Source organism: Giraffa tippelskirchi, chromosome 9 (genome assembly GCF_054371585.1).
Source record: "Giraffa tippelskirchi isolate mGirTip1 chromosome 9, T2T-mGirTip1v1.2.pri, whole genome shotgun sequence".
NCBI classification, from domain to species: Eukaryota; Metazoa; Chordata; class Mammalia; order Artiodactyla; family Giraffidae; genus Giraffa; species Giraffa tippelskirchi.
The window spans coordinates 69,511,052-69,524,730 of NC_137283.1; positions in this window are offsets into that span (position 1 = coordinate 69,511,052).

Genomic DNA, 13,679 nt, shown 5'->3' on the forward strand with positions numbered 1-13,679 from the left:
AAGTTTCCATCCTCATTCACGTCATCCCCTCTGGTTTTCAATTCATCGCTCCTGAACTCCTTTGGAGACCTTGTGGGAAGTTTGGTTGCCTTTCAGTTTGAATTCCTGCTCTTTAACAGATTCACCCAGTTCTGCCAGCAGGGACACGGTAAAGGGTGAGTGAGGGGCAGCCTGCCCTCCCAGCACTGACCACACTGTGTGGTGAGTGTTGCTCTCCCCTCTGGGAGCCCCAGGCCACAGGCATCCCAGTGAGTAGCCAGCTCTGTTCGCAGCTGAAAGGAGTTAGTCTCTCAGGAGCCTCTGTGAGGTTGCCTTTGGGTCTCCCCGGGTGGGAGTTTACAGTGACAGGACCCATGGCACTGCAAGTGAAGTGAGAACCCATATGACATCCGCCACTGCTCCTAAAGAGATGCACCTGAGGCCCCTTGAAGGTCCTGCACAGAGAGCTCTTTAGTGGACATGCTGGAAACTCTGTTTCCTCGTGGGCTGCCCAGGGCAGGCTCTCAGCAGTCCAGACACAGACCACGGTGATGACCGGCTCTGCTCTCTCCAAAGGGTTTTCATTGGTGTGTATCCTCATCTGAGCAGTCAGGCCATGTGTACTGCCTCTCCTTGCAACTTCTAGGCCAGGGCTCCTAGGCTAGAACTCTCAGGTCTAACTTGTAGAACTAGGCTACACCGGCCAAGTGCATTGCCTGTCCTCGCAACGTCACAGCTCTCTTCTCTTCTTTACTGCACATTGATTTTCAAGAGTGTGTTTGGGCCACAAGGATGTTGGGTCTTTCTCTAGCCTTATCTCATGAAGTTGAGACAACCTCATTGTTTCTGGTTGTTCCTGTGCTCTGTTTTTCCCATTCTCTTTCCTGGCTTCTTTTTGTGACTTTGTTTGTGCCTGAGGAAGAGCTCAGCATTTCTCTTCTGCCTGAGACATCACACAACAGTAATGCCCACCTGGAGATTAGTTGCCAAAAGGGCCTCGTTTTGCAGATGACATCTTGAAATCACCTGCACTGCCGTTTCTGATACACAAAGGCTGCCCTAAAGGAAATAAAGAACAAGTCCCAAGTCTAGTCTTAAAATATGTGGGCTGTCTAATGAAACCACCTTTTCTATGATTTCATTGATAGGCATTAACTGGAGACATCCAGAATATGGGAAGACACTGAGATATGAGAGAATTAAAGGTTGTCAGGGGCAAGGGAGGAACAGGGAGTGCTTGAGGTGAATACAGGATTTGCAGGGGGTGAGGGAGGGTTGGTTGTGGAGAATGAAAGAGTCCCCAACTAGAAAGTGGTGATGGTTGCAGAGGATCGTGAAGGTCCTTAATGCTCCAGAAGCGTACCACCTAACATCAATTTTATTGATTAAAAATTTAAGGAAAAAATACACAAATCTGTGACAAACAAAATAGAAATCAAGAAAATAAAATACAGAAAAACTGAATGAAAAGAAGCTCAGGGGAAGCGAATTCAATCTCCACTGGGTAGAAAGTGAGTTGATGGCATCCACGGGTGGCAGAGAGGGATGGAGGATGCAAAGGCAAACCCTCCCCTGGACACGGTGTTTCCAGAAATGGAAATTTGGAAAGGGCTCTGGGTCTCTGTCCAGAGCAGGGGTCGATTCTCCTTGCAGAGGTGGGTCAATCATCGTGGGCATCTGGGTCTTGGGCAGAAGCCAGGGCAGGCTCTCCCTTCAGAGGTGTTCTCTTATCCCCTGACTCAGGTTCTCCTGCCAAAATCCGAGCACGGGCAGGCAGAAGCGAACATGTAGGTGGAGGTGGAGGTTCTCCCCCGGGGATTGGAGCATTGGTGCCTGGGCCTGAGGGTCCTGCTTGCACAGAGATCTGATCTTCCCAGTGTGCTGGCCAATACCCAGTTGGCCTGGTGTCTATGGGAAGGCATGTCTCAGGTCTCGATCTCCTCTCAGTGGATCCCTGAGTCCTGGACAGGTAGCAACCACCTCTGTAGAGACAGGGCTGGGAAGTGGAGCCTGGTTGAACCTGGGGGCTGGTGCTGGAGCTGTGAGAGAAGAAAAGGTTACCCACAGGCCTGCCTTTGCCCTTTGCCTCTCTGGAGACAATTCTACCCTGAGCTGTGGAGACAATTCTCAGTTTAGGAAGTCACAATAGGATGTCGTCCTGCCTGCAGTCCACCAAGCAGAAGGTCTGAGGCCAGCCTTTGCTCCAGGTCCAGCACCAGCTTTGGGGGACTCCTCCTGTGTAGCTCAGGACTCCTTCCCCACACACTCACATGCACCAGCACCTCCTCACCTCTGTGCTCACCGTGCTGGGCTCCTGGTCCTCCTGCTGCCTCAGAGGCAGAGGTTCTCAGGGCTCTGGGTCGGACCCGGGCGTGCTGAGCTCCGTGGCAGCCTGAGACTGGGCCGCCGGGTGTGTCTTGGGTGGTGAAGGGGCAGCAGGCCTTCCCTGCTTCCTCTTCATTCCCAGTTGGGCTGAACCCTCTGTGGGCTCGCTCACCTGGAGGCTGCACTAGGCCTCAAGGGCGGGGGGTGGTGCTCCGACCCCTCCCTCGGGGAGGTGGATGGGGTGTCCCTCTCATCGGCCATATCCAGTGGGAAGCTCTGCAATGACAGTGACCATCAGCCAGCCCTGCTTGGAGTTTTCTGAGCTGGGCCTGGTCAGTATGGCTGTTGCTTCTGCCTACTCAAACTTTGGCTCCCAGAACCAACAGAGACGTGTGTCTGCTCAGATACCTACCCGGGAGAATGGAGACCCACCTGAGGGTGTGAGGTCAGCCTGGGCGGCTGGTGTTGCCTGCCCTGTCCTCATCCCACCCAGCCTGCTTTCCCCTGGGATGTGGATACAACCGGCCCACAGACTTCTGACCCCACATCCGCCTCGGTTTGCTTGAGGCAGACACACCCCAAGAAACCCCCATCCACACACACAGGCAAAGGACCGAGTGTTTCCGGGTGGCATGGGAGAGGTGGCCTGGCCCGGCCTGGGGCTCCCTGTGTTACCTTTCTGTTTCTCTGGGCAAAGGGCCAGAGGCCTCTCGGCGGGGGCCCTGAGCCAGCGTCCACAGGGTTCCCACACACTCTGCCTGTGAGCTCTCCTGAGGCCCCGGCCTCTGGGCAGGGGCAAACAGCAGAACATCTTGGCAGCAAGTGATCTGGCTGGGGCTCCTCTCCACCCTGGAGGCCTGGATACCTGTGTTCCGGGTTCTGTTGTTTTATGTTGCCAGGAAGTGACATCATTTCCTGGGGTTTGTGCTGAGGTCCCTTCCCCAAAGCTCCCCAAGAAATCTCTTGGTTTCTGACTGCTGAACCCACCCCCCCCCCCTGAGGCCATGTGCAGGCACAGAGACGCCCACACAGCTCACCCTACATCCTTGGGGAGCCCTGGATGCAGCCAGGGCCTGAGCTCGGAGGACCCCGCTGCTCTCAGACCAGACCCCTTTTTCTCATAAGTGATGTGGCCCTGGACAAGCATATGCCCCTCAGGGTTTCCCCAGTCTCTCCATCTGCAGAGTGTGGATCACTCTCCCATCTGCCTCCTAGGTCTGTCGGCCTATGATCACCTCCGTGCCTTTCAACCTTGGGCTGATATGTCTCGGAGCTTGTGCACTGAGACTTCCAAAAGAAGAATTCAAATAGGGCTGACATACCACCGAATGGGGCAGAACATGGCCTGGATGGGTTCTGGACCTAGGAAAAGGCAGTCGTCTCGCCTTCCTGATATTTCAAGATCCCACCCCGAAACACACACACACACTGTGGGAGATCTTGAGGTAAGATTCAGACCTCTCCCCTCCAATATAGAACAACCTTCGTCACCCTCCTGTTCCACTGAGATTCTGGCTCAAGTGTCCCACCTCAGTCTCTAGGGGAGATCAAGGCTTCCCCTATGATGCCTCCCAGGCTTCTCTCTTTTACTCTCATCCCCTTGGGTCATTTCCCCCCTTGCAGTGTGAATGGGCCTCTCATTGTTTCAAACCTGGAGATTGATTCATGCAAATTCTGTGAAATCTTATCATTTCCTCTCTCCTTTTTCAGTCTCTCTCTCTAGATGTGTCTGTTTCTTATCCTTCCTAAATTCAGTCTATTAATTTTTCCCTCTCTCTCTGTCTCTCTTGTGTATGCATGCCTATGAATATATGTATGCATGTCTATTGTTAGCCTAGGTTTAAGTTTTAGGTTTTAGTTTTCAGTGAGATAAAGGATTGGGATTGGAGTTGCTGTGAGGGGAAGGGATAGGGGTGATGCTCTTGTTTCTGGTTGACTGAGTGATGTGAGTTCTTAGTCTCTTTTTCATATCAACCCCTCCTCATAGACACCACTTGCAAATAGTCTCTCATATTCAGTTTGCTACCTTTTAATTTGTGAATGCTTAGCCTTTTTTGTTGCAAAGCTGTTCAATTGCATAGAAGCCCCTGGTGTTCTTTGGTTTCCTGTTTCCCTTACTTGAAGAGAGCCATTTTTGCTTCCCACACCAAATGTTAAGGAGCCTAAGGCACGTGCTTATTTCAAGGAGTTTCAAACCTCCCTTGTGGCTCATCCGGTAAAGAGTCCACCTGCAAGGCGGGAGACCTGGGTTCGATTCCCGGGTTGGGAAATCCCCTGGAGAAGGGAAAAGCTACCCGCTCCAGTATTCTGGCCTGGAGAATCCAATGGCCTGTATAGTCCATGGGGTTGCAAAAAGTCAGACAAAACTGAGCGACTTTCACTTTCACTCAGAACTTCTAGCTTTGGGTTGACGTGTGTCACTGATTTTGTGGTGCTATGAGAACAAAAGGCAATGTGATTCTTCAGATGCAGCCATCCAGTTTTGCCATGGCCCTTTCTTGAAGAGGCTTTTGTGTTCCCATTTGCAGATTCTCCCCTCCTTTGTAGTAGGTGAATTGACCATAGAAGCTTGGGTTTATTTCTTGGACTCTCAACTCTGTTGTACGGATCTGGATGCGTGTGTATGTTTGTGTGCCCAACACCACACTGTCCAGATGATCCTAGTGTAGCAGTCTAGTTGGCTATCAGGCATCCTGGTAGACCCATATCAGGCCTTCTTTCCTTAGACTGTACAGACAATATAGGCTCCTTTGTGTTTTCATACCCATTTTGGAGTTCCTTGGTTTAGTGCCCTGAGAACATTGCTTGGCAACTTGAGAGGAATAGCACGGACCCTCTGGATTGCCTTCGGGGATGTGACATCATTTTACCAATAGGAATCCTTCCAATCCATGAGCTCAGCTTATTTTCCATCGGATCATGTGGATATCATCTTCTTTCATCCATCTCTTGCAGTTTTCTGAGACCAGGTCCTTCCCTCCTGGGTTAGATGGACTCCTGGGTATTTCCTCCTAGTGTATGTCATTGTCAATGGGGTTGATACTTACCTTCTCATTCTAAGAGTTTGTGGTGAGCATTGGAAATGCAAAGGATTTTCCCCCCTTCCCCTCTGTCCATCTCTCTGAGCCACCAGGTAGAACAGGCGTAGTCAGGGTCACCCGGGGCTCAGGGAGTGCAGCTAGACTGTGTTTCTCAGGCCCTCAGTGCTGGGCATCATTCGCTATACTCTCCATGAACCTTCCTTGGTCTGGTGTCCCTTCAGACCTCTCCCTAGTTTTAATAACCTTGCTTGTGTTCTTTGTCTCTTTGGAGACACATCCTTTATCAGCTGTGTGTTTGCAAGTGTTTGTCTGCCAGTGTGTGACGTATCCTTTGCGTTTTTTCGTAAGGTCTTTACCAGAGTGGAGACCTTTGATTTTGCACAGTCCACAGGATTGCCTTTTTGTGCATTGCCTTTCTGTATTGTTTCTGAAGACTCCAAGCTCATGTCTAGCCTCTGCTCGATTTTCTGCTGGATTTGTGAGATGTTTGGCATGGAAAATATGTCTCAGAAAAATTCGAAACGAATTTGGTGTAAGGTGTCAAGTTTCCATCCTCATTCACGTCATCCCCTCTGGTTTTCAATTCATCGCTCCTGAACTCCTTTGGAGACCTTGTGGGAAGTTTGGTTGCCTTTCAGTTTGAATTCCTGCTCTTTAACAGATTCACCCAGTTCTGCCAGCAGGGACACGGTAAAGGGTGAGTGAGGGGCAGCCTGCCCTCCCAGCACTGACCACACTGTGTGGTGAGTGTTGCTCTCCCCTCTGGGAGCCCCAGGCCACAGGCATCCCAGTGAGTAGCCAGCTCTGTTCGCAGCTGAAAGGAGTTAGTCTCTCAGGAGCCTCTGTGAGGTTGCCTTTGGGTCTCCCCGGGTGGGAGTTTACAGTGACAGGACCCATGGCACTGCAAGTGAAGTGAGAACCCATATGACATCCGCCACTGCTCCTAAAGAGATGCACCTGAGGCCCCTTGAAGGTCCTGCACAGAGAGCTCTTTAGTGGACATGCTGGAAACTCTGTTTCCTCGTGGGCTGCCCAGGGCAGGCTCTCAGCAGTCCAGACACAGACCACGGTGATGACCGGCTCTGCTCTCTCCAAAGGGTTTTCATTGGTGTGTATCCTCATCTGAGCAGTCAGGCCATGTGTACTGCCTCTCCTTGCAACTTCTAGGCCAGGGCTCCTAGGCTAGAACTCTCAGGTCTAACTTGTAGAACTAGGCTACACCGGCCAAGTGCATTGCCTGTCCTCGCAACGTCACAGCTCTCTTCTCTTCTTTACTGCACATTGATTTTCAAGAGTGTGTTTGGGCCACAAGGATGTTGGGTCTTTCTCTAGCCTTATCTCATGAAGTTGAGACAACCTCATTGTTTCTGGTTGTTCCTGTGCTCTGTTTTTCCCATTCTCTTTCCTGGCTTCTTTTTGTGACTTTGTTTGTGCCTGAGGAAGAGCTCAGCATTTCTCTTCTGCCTGAGACATCACACAACAGTAATGCCCACCTGGAGATTAGTTGCCAAAAGGGCCTCGTTTTGCAGATGACATCTTGAAATCACCTGCACTGCCGTTTCTGATACACAAAGGCTGCCCTAAAGGAAATAAAGAACAAGTCCCAAGTCTAGTCTTAAAATATGTGGGCTGTCTAATGAAACCACCTTTTCTATGATTTCATTGATAGGCATTAACTGGAGACATCCAGAATATGGGAAGACACTGAGATATGAGAGAATTAAAGGTTGTCAGGGGCAAGGGAGGAACAGGGAGTGCTTGAGGTGAATACAGGATTTGCAGGGGGTGAGGGAGGGTTGGTTGTGGAGAATGAAAGAGTCCCCAACTAGAAAGTGGTGATGGTTGCAGAGGATCGTGAAGGTCCTTAATGCTCCAGAAGCGTACCACCTAACATCAATTTTATTGATTAAAAATTTAAGGAAAAAATACACAAATCTGTGACAAACAAAATAGAAATCAAGAAAATAAAATACAGAAAAACTGAATGAAAAGAAGCTCAGGGGAAGCGAATTCAATCTCCACTGGGTAGAAAGTGAGTTGATGGCATCCACGGGTGGCAGAGAGGGATGGAGGATGCAAAGGCAAACCCTCCCCTGGACACGGTGTTTCCAGAAATGGAAATTTGGAAAGGGCTCTGGGTCTCTGTCCAGAGCAGGGGTCGATTCTCCTTGCAGAGGTGGGTCAATCATCGTGGGCATCTGGGTCTTGGGCAGAAGCCAGGGCAGGCTCTCCCTTCAGAGGTGTTCTCTTATCCCCTGACTCAGGTTCTCCTGCCAAAATCCGAGCACGGGCCGGCAGAAGCGAACATGTAGGTGGAGGTGGAGGTTCTCCCCCGGGGATTGGAGCATTGGTGCCTGGGCCTGAGGGTCCTGCTTGCACAGAGATCTGATCTTCCCAGTGTGCTGGCCAATACCCAGTTGGCCTGGTGTCTATGGGAAGGCATGTCTCAGGTCTCGATCTCCTCTCAGTGGGTCCCTGAGTCCTGGACAGGTAGCAACCACCTCTGTAGAGACAGGGCTGGGAAGTGGAGCCTGGTTGAACCTGGGGGCTGGTGCTGGAGCTGTGAGAGAAGAAAAGGTTACCCACAGGCCTGCCTTTGCCCTTTGCCTCTCTGGAGACAATTCTACCCTGAGCTGTGGAGACAATTCTCAGTTTAGGAAGTCACAATAGGATGTCGTCCTGCCTGCAGTCCACCAAGCAGAAGGTCTGAGGCCAGCCTTTGCTCCAGGTCCAGCACCAGCTTTGGGGGACTCCTCCTGTGTAGCTCAGGACTCCTTCCCCACACACTCACATGCACCAGCACCTCCTCACCTCTGTGCTCACCGTGCTGGGCTCCTGGTCCTCCTGCTGCCTCAGAGGCAGAGGTTCTCAGGGCTCTGGGTCGGACCCGGGCGTGCTGAGCTCCGTGGCAGCCTGAGACTGGGCCGCCGGGTGTGTCTTGGGTGGTGAAGGGGCAGCAGGCCTTCCCTGCTTCCTCTTCATTCCCAGTTGGGCTGAACCCTCTGTGGGCTCGCTCACCTGGAGGCTGCACTAGGCCTCAAGGGCGGGGGGTGGTGCTCCGACCCCTCCCTCGGGGAGGTGGATGGGGTGTCCCTCTCATCGGCCATATCCAGTGGGAAGCTCTGCAATGACAGTGACCATCAGCCAGCCCTGCTTGGAGTTTTCTGAGCTGGGCCTGGTCAGTATGGCTGTTGCTTCTGCCTACTCAAACTTTGGCTCCCAGAACCAACAGAGACGTGTGTCTGCTCAGATACCTACCCGGGAGAATGGAGACCCACCTGAGGGTGTGAGGTCAGCCTGGGCGGCTGGTGTTGCCTGCCCTGTCCTCATCCCACCCAGCCTGCTTTCCCCTGGGATGTGGATACAACCGGCCCACAGACTTCTGACCCCACATCCGCCTCGGTTTGCTTGAGGCAGACACACCCCAAGAAACCCCCATCCACACACACAGGCAAAGGACCGAGTGTTTCCGGGTGGCATGGGAGAGGTGGCCTGGCCCGGCCTGGGGCTCCCTGTGTTACCTTTCTGTTTCTCTGGGCAAAGGGCCAGAGGCCTCTCGGCGGGGGCCCTGAGCCAGCGTCCACAGGGTTCCCACACACTCTGCCTGTGAGCTCTCCTGAGGCCCCGGCCTCTGGGCAGGGGCAAACAGCAGAACATCTTGGCAGCAAGTGATCTGGCTGGGGCTCCTCTCCACCCTGGAGGCCTGGATACCTGTGTTCCGGGTTCTGTTGTTTTATGTTGCCAGGAAGTGACATCATTTCCTGGGGTTTGTGCTGAGGTCCCTTCCCCAAAGCTCCCCAAGAAATCTCTTGGTTTCTGACTGCTGAACCCACCCCCCCCCCCGAGGCCATGTGCAGGCACAGAGACGCCCACACAGCTCACCCTACATCCTTGGGGAGCCCTGGATGCAGCCAGGGCCTGAGCTCGGAGGACCCCGCTGCTCTCAGACCAGACCCCTTTTTCTCATAAGTGATGTGGCCCTGGACAAGCATATGCCCCTCAGGGTTTCCCCAGTCTCTCCATCTGCAGAGTGTGGATCACTCTCCCATCTGCCTCCTAGGTCTGTCGGCCTATGATCACCTCCGTGCCTTTCAACCTTGGGCTGATATGTCTCGGAGCTTGTGCACTGAGACTTCCAAAAGAAGAATTCAAATAGGGCTGACATACCACCGAATGGGGCAGAACATGGCCTGGATGGGTTCTGGACCTAGGAAAAGGCAGTCGTCTCGCCTTCCTGATATTTCAAGATCCCACCCCGAAACACACACACACACTGTGGGAGATCTTGAGGTAAGATTCAGACCTCTCCCCTCCAATATAGAACAACCTTCGTCACCCTCCTGTTCCACTGAGATTCTGGCTCAAGTGTCCCACCTCAGTCTCTAGGGGAGATCAAGGCTTCCCCTATGATGCCTCCCAGGCTTCTCTCTTTTACTCTCATCCCCTTGGGTCATTTCCCCCCTTGCAGTGTGAATGGGCCTCTCATTGTTTCAAACCTGGAGATTGATTCATGCAAATTCTGTGAAATCTTATCATTTCCTCTCTCCTTTTTCAGTCTCTCTCTCTAGATGTGTCTGTTTCTTATCCTTCCTAAATTCAGTCTATTAATTTTTCCCTCTCTCTCTGTCTCTCTTGTGTATGCATGCCTATGAATATATGTATGCATGTCTATTGTTAGCCTAGGTTTAAGTTTTAGGTTTTAGTTTTCAGTGAGATAAAGGATTGGGATTGGAGTTGCTGTGAGGGGAAGGGATAGGGGTGATGCTCTTGTTTCTGGTTGACTGAGTGATGTGAGTTCTTAGTCTCTTTTTCATATCAACCCCTCCTCATAGACACCACTTGCAAATAGTCTCTCATATTCAGTTTGCTACCTTTTAATTTGTGAATGCTTAGCCTTTTTTGTTGCAAAGCTGTTCAATTGCATAGAAGCCCCTGGTGTTCTTTGGTTTCCTGTTTCCCTTACTTGAAGAGACCCATTTTTGCTTCCCACACCAAATGTTAAGGAGCCTAAGGCACGTGCTTATTTCAAGGAGTTTCAAACCTCCCTTGTGGCTCATCCGGTAAAGAGTCCACCTGCAAGGCGGGAGACCTGGGTTCGATTCCCGGGTTGGGAAATCCCCTGGAGAAGGGAAAAGCTACCCGCTCCAGTATTCTGGCCTGGAGAATCCAATGGCCTGTATAGTCCATGGGGTTGCAAAAAGTCAGACAAAACTGAGCGACTTTCACTTTCACTCAGAACTTCTAGCTTTGGGTTGACGTGTGTCACTGATTTTGTGGTGCTATGAGAACAAAAGGCAATGTGATTCTTCAGATGCAGCCATCCAGTTTTGCCATGGCCCTTTCTTGAAGAGGCTTTTGTGTTCCCATTTGCAGATTCTCCCCTCCTTTGTAGTAGGTGAATTGACCATAGAAGCTTGGGTTTATTTCTTGGACTCTCAACTCTGTTGTACGGATCTGGATGCGTGTGTATGTTTGTGTGCCCAACACCACACTGTCCAGATGATCCTAGTGTAGCAGTCTAGTTGGCTATCAGGCATCCTGGTAGACCCATATCAGGCCTTCTTTCCTTAGACTGTACAGACAATATAGGCTCCTTTGTGTTTTCATACCCATTTTGGAGTTCCTTGGTTTAGTGCCCTGAGAACATTGCTTGGCAACTTGAGAGGAATAGCACGGACCCTCTGGATTGCCTTCGGGGATGTGACATCATTTTACCAATAGGAATCCTTCCAATCCATGAGCTCAGCTTATTTTCCATCGGATCATGTGGATATCATCTTCTTTCATCCATCTCTTGCAGTTTTCTGAGACCAGGTCCTTCCCTCCTGGGTTAGATGGACTCCTGGGTATTTCCTCCTAGTGTATGTCATTGTCAATGGGGTTGATACTTACCTTCTCATTCTAAGAGTTTGTGGTGAGCATTGGAAATGCAAACGATTTTCCCCCCTTCCCCTCTGTCCATCTCTCTGAGCCACCAGGTAGAACAGGCGTAGTCAGGGTCACCCGGGGCTCAGGGAGTGCAGCTAGACTGTGTTTCTCAGGCCCTCAGTGCTGGGCATCATTCGCTATACTCTCCATGAACCTTCCTTGGTCTGGTGTCCCTTCAGACCTCTCCCTAGTTTTAATAACCTTGCTTGTGTTCTTTGTCTCTTTGGAGACACATCCTTTATCAGCTGTGTGTTTGCAAGTGTTTGTCTGCCAGTGTGTGACGTATCCTTTGCGTTTTTTCGTAAGGTCTTTACCAGAGTGGAGACCTTTGATTTTGCACAGTCCACAGGATTGCCTTTTTGTGCATTGCCTTTCTGTATTGTTTCTGAAGACTCCAAGCTCATGTCTAGCCTCTGCTCGATTTTCTGCTGGATTTGTGAGATGTTTGGCATGGAAAATATGTCTCAGAAAAATTCGAAACGAATTTGGTGTAAGGTGTCAAGTTTCCATCCTCATTCACGTCATCCCCTCTGGTTTTCAATTCATCGCTCCTGAACTCCTTTGGAGACCTTGTGGGAAGTTTGGTTGCCTTTCAGTTTGAATTCCTGCTCTTTAACAGATTCACCCAGTTCTGCCAGCAGGGACACGGTAAAGGGTGAGTGAGGGGCAGCCTGCCCTCCCAGCACTGACCACACTGTGTGGTGAGTGTTGCTCTCCCCTCTGGGAGCCCCAGGCCACAGGCATCCCAGTGAGTAGCCAGCTCTGTTCGCAGCTGAAAGGAGTTAGTCTCTCAGGAGCCTCTGTGAGGTTGCCTTTGGGTCTCCCCGGGTGGGAGTTTACAGTGACAGGACCCATGGCACTGCAAGTGAAGTGAGAACCCATATGACATCCGCCACTGCTCCTAAAGAGATGCACCTGAGGCCCCTTGAAGGTCCTGCACAGAGAGCTCTTTAGTGGACATGCTGGAAACTCTGTTTCCTCGTGGGCTGCCCAGGGCAGGCTCTCAGCAGTCCAGACACAGACCACGGTGATGACCGGCTCTGCTCTCTCCAAAGGGTTTTCATTGGTGTGTATCCTCATCTGAGCAGTCAGGCCATGTGTACTGCCTCTCCTTGCAACTTCTAGGCCAGGGCTCCTAGGCTAGAACTCTCAGGTCTAACTTGTAGAACTAGGCTACACCGGCCAAGTGCATTGCCTGTCCTCGCAACGTCACAGCTCTCTTCTCTTCTTTACTGCACATTGATTTTCAAGAGTGTGTTTGGGCCACAAGGATGTTGGGTCTTTCTCTAGCCTTATCTCATGAAGTTGAGACAACCTCATTGTTTCTGGTTGTTCCTGTGCTCTGTTTTTCCCATTCTCTTTCCTGGCTTCTTTTTGTGACTTTGTTTGTGCCTGAGGAAGAGCTCAGCATTTCTCTTCTGCCTGAGACATCACACAACAGTAATGCCCACCTGGAGATTAGTTGCCAAAAGGGCCTCGTTTTGCAGATGACATCTTGAAATCACCTGCACTGCCGTTTCTGATACACAAAGGCTGCCCTAAAGGAAATAAAGAACAAGTCCCAAGTCTAGTCTTAAAATATGTGGGCTGTCTAATGAAACCACCTTTTCTATGATTTCATTGATAGGCATTAACTGGAGACATCCAGAATATGGGAAGACACTGAGATATGAGAGAATTAAAGGTTGTCAGGGGCAAGGGAGGAACAGGGAGTGCTTGAGGTGAATACAGGATTTGCAGGGGGTGAGGGAGGGTTGGTTGTGGAGAATGAAAGAGTCCCCAACTAGAAAGTGGTGATGGTTGCAGAGGATCGTGAAGGTCCTTAATGCTCCAGAAGCGTACCACCTAACATCAATTTTATTGATTAAAAATTTAAGGAAAAAATACACAAATCTGTGACAAACAAAATAGAAATCAAGAAAATAAAATACAGAAAAACTGAATGAAAAGAAGCTCAGGGGAAGCGAATTCAATCTCCACTGGGTAGAAAGTGAGTTGATGGCATCCACGGGTGGCAGAGAGGGATGGAGGATGCAAAGGCAAACCCTCCCCTGGACACGGTGTTTCCAGAAATGGAAATTTGGAAAGGGCTCTGGGTCTCTGTCCAGAGCAGGGGTCGATTCTCCTTGCAGAGGTGGGTCAATCATCGTGGGCATCTGGGTCTTGGGCAGAAGCCAGGGCAGGCTCTCCCTTCAGAGGTGTTCTCTTATCCCCTGACTCAGGTTCTCCTGCCAAAATCCGAGCACGGGCCGGCAGAAGCGAACATGTAGGTGGAGGTGGAGGTTCTCCCCCGGGGATTGGAGCATTGGTGCCTGGGCCTGAGGGTCCTGCTTGCACAGAGATCTGATCTTCCCAGTGTGCTGGCCAATACCCAGTTGGCCTGGTGTCTATGGGAAGGCATGTCTC